The sequence below is a fragment of the Styela clava genome, chromosome 1, assembly GCF_964204865.1.
Source record: "Styela clava chromosome 1, kaStyClav1.hap1.2, whole genome shotgun sequence".
Lineage (NCBI taxonomy): Eukaryota > Metazoa > Chordata > Ascidiacea > Stolidobranchia > Styelidae > Styela > Styela clava.
Genome location: NC_135250.1, coordinates 26,795,542 through 26,801,190, shown reverse-complemented (window position 1 = coordinate 26,801,190; position 5,649 = coordinate 26,795,542). Strand labels below are relative to the sequence as shown.

Below are 5,649 nucleotides of genomic sequence, written 5' to 3'. Positions count from 1 at the left end.
GTTCGGTCATTTTAGTGAATTCTTGCGTTTACATGAGATTAGAAGTTTATTGAAAATTCTGTAGAAAGCCTCCGCTACTAATGCAAAAATGTGAATTTGAGAAAACATTCCTGCCACGTTTCAAAATAAAAAAAATAGTGAATTATCCAGTATGGGTTGGGAAGGATTTAAAAATTTGAATTTCCCGCGCAATCTGTTTGCCTAACAATAGCCCTAATCGAATAATTACTATTTTGTTTTATTGTGAGCGGTGTTCGGGGTGTTTTTTTTGGCGGGGCTTCCTACAAAAGATCCGTTTATTGCTTGGGTACGAGTGGCGAGTTTATCGATATTGGAGATCCCGAAAATCTCTTTGCCGCCTTTCCGCCGAAATAAAATTGGCACAATGGTCAGGGAATTTAGTAGTGTGCAAAACTTGGATCTACCGTTACCTTATTAGGCATATTGTTTATGTTTTTTGGGGGGTCATCATTACGAGGCTTTATCAATTTTGAGCTTACCAAAAGGTTTCTGGAGATAGTAATCAGCGAATTGCAAACTACCTTGATTTGTAATGGCTATAGAGTAAATTATTTACACAAGCAGCCTGACGGCAAATTTTACTGAACAAGAAAAGCGCATGATATTGTAGACTAAATCCCGCGCTATCGGTACCGGTACGTTACGGTTAACTATATCATTTCAATAGTACAGAAGTAACTTAAATTTTGAACTTACCAAACTCCTTAAACCTGTCATCCGATGCCCACATTCATTAGATAAAATGCCGCAGACGAAATTGATAAACGACGCTGTTTAGTCCATCCACACAGAATATCCCCGTCGCACGTGGCTTGACGCAGCCTAGCTGTAACGTCACAAAGGATATTCCGGGCAACAACAACCAATCAGCAGTAAGTAAGCGGTGGCATAACAATGGACGTTTTCCCCGACCCTTGAACCCAGAAAATTCTCTCTATACCTCACCACTGCAAAAATTTTATATTTAGTTTGAGTTTTTTTTTTGTAGAAGGACGCTTACAAACTGGTTTACATGTTCAAAACCATCATTTTCAATCGAATATCCAACCACTTGCTGCTCACAAGTACTGATACCTGCTTCTGGTCTAGGCCTAGTCTATCGCAGATTTTTCGTAACTAATTTCTGAATATTGCAACTAAAGCTTCTCGGAGAACACAATGACAATTGTATTATTTGATTTACAACTACATTTTTGCAATACAACAGAAAAGTGACAAATAACGCGCAAAATTTCCATTGATACGTCTTTATCAATGACATTAAACAACATGATGCGCAACTCCGGCATTTTTGTCCGAAGATCGTATTCGATAGCACGCTCCAATGCACATACTTGACGAGACGAAAACGAGCGGATGTGTGCTGCTTTCAAGGCGTAGCACGAATGGTGTTCGTGCCTGCTTTGACAGTTGTTGTCGATTTTAATGATATTTTTGAAAGTTGGGGTAAAAAGAAATCAGCAAAAGGTAAGGTGAATACCATTGTTGTATATCACACCCGGGCATCGCACTGTTAAGTACATGTGGGAAAGCCAGCCTTTGTCAAATACTACGAAGTTTTTAATTCAGTACGGTACGTAGTTGCCCATTTGCCGAAATTACATATTTACTTACCCGTTATGGTTTCAAATAGTTCATGCACCTCCAGTTAGATTTTTTTAATCAGTGAGGATATATACTCATTGTTGATTGCTGCTCATTGTAACATACTATTACGCATTCACTTTTATTTGCGTATTGAATCAAAGTGTTAACAAGTTCACCTAACATTTCACTCACACCGGTCTATATTGTATAGTCTGATTTCTCAAGTATTTGGAGCCACGAATGCTTGTAATTTTCTGATTAAACCCTTTTATTAGTTGGTTTATATACCAAATTCAGTAAAATATTTTTTAAATAAAACATGAGATATTGGATTTATTAGCTTTTCCATTCTGAATCATATAGACTGCTTTATTTATTCTTAACGAAAATTAATAAATCTCCTCTCTTTCTTCAGATGTGAAAGTTGTGGACAAACCTGTCTAAGCATTGTGAGACTCTTGCAGCACAAGAGGCAATAGCAGAAATAGTAAGTATATCAATCAAGAAATTAAGCCGACATAAAGCAAAACTTTCAACTATTCGTCTAATCTCAATTTCCTATTATTTTATTCAAGGGACAACTATAGCAGACGGGGAGATATCAGAAGTCTGGCGACATATCAGTGACAGTGTGATTCCAAGAAATATAATGCAATTGAAAATAGAAATTTGCAATAGAAAAACAATCTATGGAGGCATGCAAAGACATTTGACCCTCCGGTAGAGTTGTGTATGGCCCCCACATCCTGCAGGGCTTGAGGAAAATAACTAAAAATTCCAAAGCGTAAGATTGCTTAAGCGGTCTTAATTGTAAAAAGGCACAAAACACGCCAGACATACTTAAAACAGCTTTGGAAATGAGGATTACGGGTACCTCACTGCACCTGTGTTATATTTGGTTCATCAACTTTTGGTAGTACTATAGAAGAAATTCCGGAAGGGGTATAATCATCATTCATGATAAAATACTATCATATATTTTTTGAACAACTTCAATCTAGACCAGGGATCTCAAACTCGCGGCCCCAGAGAACTTCCAGTGCGGCCCTCGATTAACAATAATTGTAATAGTATTTTGGAAGTTTTTTTTTTATCTAAATGTAATAGATTTTTCAAACCTTCTAAAGTGAAATTGATTATTTACACAGAAAACTATTCACTGAAAGTAGTTTTGGAATATCGATTTTTTTTGTCCACATTTTGACCCAATTAAGAATACACATCAAGCTAGCAAAAGAATACTTGAATAAAACACTTGAGTAATTAAATTAAACGCAAAGTACATGAAGAAGGTGGCATTTTCGAAGAAAATGGGAGTTGTAACATTTCTGCTCTTCACAAAATTCTGAAGCACATTGTTTAATTTGTCATATTTCCATCAATACAATCAAAAAACACAATAAGCTCAGCAGTCAATATGACAAATTCGAAGACCAACTTCGAACAGAAAATTTCCATGTGTTTGTATATTAATATAATTATACAACGACTTAGTTACTAAAAATCAATATCAATAATAATTCAAGCAATCCTATGCCACGCAATGTAGTGCGAAATGTCTTGTCGAAAAAATCTGTCATTTGTTTTTTTACTGATCTATACATGAAATGATAAAAGTAACTTTTTTGCATTACTGGAATTAATTAAACATTCGTAAAGATCCAGATAAACCCATGATCATGTGGCCTCGTTAGTTAGAGTTGGTACTATAAAATCATTTCAGACTGGCCTTAGTATGCTGGTGACACAAAAAAGATGCCAAACGCCAGGACAAATGTAATTATTAAAACATTGAGTTTATACTGTAGTATTTTTGTTAATTTTAGGTTCATATATTTAGATTAAGTTATTTTTAGTGTATGTATTATTCTTTCCTTATTCAAAGCTTGTTCAAAAATGATTTTGATGGTTGTACATAGAATTTTACGATTTTTTATAATAAATACTGTAACTTGCAAATGTTGCAATAATAGTGGAATGCAAATATTAATATGTAATTGCATTTGAAATTGAAGAAAATAATAAAACTTAATCCAACTGTTTAGTTGCATCACAATATATGTCACAAATTAAAACTATCTTAAAAATATCTTTTAAGTATACATTATCAAAAACTGTTTGCGGCTCTTTTTACAATTTTCAAAATGCAATGCGGCTCTCGAAAACCCATGAGTTTGACACCACTGATCTATTCTAGACGATTCAAGCATTGCTTTGGGAGATTATATCACTTCAATTAAATTGAAATAATCTCGCTATATTAAATACAAAATCGTTGCTATCATAAAGGTAAACCAATTCAGCCACTCGAAATATATTGGCCTTCACAAAGCAATGGAGGCAAAATTGAGAGTTCATGAGCTATGAACATTTGTCTTTTTCTTTGTCTTGAACTTTCCATACTCCACAGCCCCTATTAATTTTTTTTAATTTTAATTACCATGTGATGGTCATACATGTCTTTAACTTGTATTTTCTGTCATGATGTAATATCTCAATGTGCCAAACTATTAATTAGTGTGCATATTTTGCTTCCAGATGACATAAATGTATTGTCATGTTTATTACCTCAGCTTGGAGTATTGACAAGAAAAAGGTGCCAGTAAATTAGGTAAAAAAATTTTCAACTCATTGTTATAATCAGAATTCACAATCAATAGGAATTATAAACAGCCAACAATCAGTGAGAATTATATGCGAAATCCCTCAGAATAAATTTGTCTAAAATCGGAGGAAGGCAAAAAATATAGGTAGTTTCCATCCACACAAGCATTTCAAGGAGACTTGCTCGAGCCAAACTAAATGAGCATCGTCAGGTGATCGGTAAGGCTGCAAGTTGAATTCAGCCCTGCAACCTCCTGCATAGAAGATAATATTAATTAGTGGGCTATGAGCTAAATTCCTAAATTTAAACAAACCTCTATGATGCATTATGTACCAGCAATGTTACCTACGATTAACTGAATATGTAATATGTCTAATAAATTCACCTACAAAAGCAAGTTCGATAGGTGCAAACTTTGTGTTATGGAATTGTATCGCAGCACAGTTTTGTATGACACCCTCTTTAAATGAAATTTCAATGATTAAGCGCAAACATTAAAATTACTAACTTTGAACTTTGTCATTATCTGCAAAATGTTCCACACAAATCTTTCCGCTATCGCGTTTGTAATCTTCTCTGATAAAAAAAAACGTCTATGATGTCCAGAATTGCTCTTTACAGCTTGCCTGTTATTCCAGCTTTCCAAGTAAGCAAAACTTCTTAGATATAGAGATTATTTTGTTTCGTTACAGGCGCAAAAAGGCAGGTACTACACGTAAAAAAAACGCCGAGTAGCAAAAGCGAGCGGAAAACGGACGCGAAAGGCGACGAGAAATATGTGCATTGGAGCGTATCATGAAATACAATGTTTTGCCTGTAGTCTTATGGAGTGACGTCAGAGTTGCCTATCATGTTGTTTAATGTCATTGGTCTTTATTGACTTATTATTAAGGTCAATGGTTGAACTGGTACGTAACATTTTTACGATGAGAGACAAAGAAAAACAGTAGGCTACAAAACTTCAGTATTGCTAACCTGACACTTTGAAGATTGCTGCACCGGTCCAAAAAATCTTTCATGAGATAGGCAATTTTGAGTTCTGTTTATTAAATGGCCATAATTTCCGAATTGTATTTTCGAACTTCACAATATTATTCAAAATTATTATGACGTGCTCACGACAGGAGTAAATTTGTACACTGTATGATTTTCAGCTAATTGTTGGACCAATGAATCATTTTGTTTAACAATGGCGTTCCTTGTGTTGTAGTTCAGACAAAAAGATAGTTCTGGCCGACGAATCGCTTTTCAATTTTCCGTAAGATAATTATGCCAGAGTATGCCAGAAACATTGTTATACCTTTCCTTATTTTTTGAAGGAAGGGGGGGGGTGCTAGTTTCGAAAAAAATGTCACCAGCACCTTTGTTTTCAGACTGGACGAATTTCTCTGGCTAGCATAAACGCACGTATTGAGAATAGTGCTCATAGACGTATC

The 5,649-nt window shown here is 34.9% G+C and overlaps 1 long non-coding RNA gene across 1 annotated transcript; it reads right to left on the bottom strand.

The window, feature by feature from the left end:
* Positions 1 to 4,215: 4,215 nt before the first annotated feature.
* LOC144425650 (uncharacterized) lies at positions 4,216 to 5,042 on the bottom strand. The gene is made up of 2 exons (XR_013477580.1): positions 4,722 to 5,042; positions 4,216 to 4,466 (listed from the first exon to the last, which is right to left on the bottom strand). It is a non-coding gene; the product is annotated as an uncharacterized LOC144425650 (long non-coding RNA).
* Between the last annotated feature and the right edge of the window lie 607 nt (positions 5,043 to 5,649).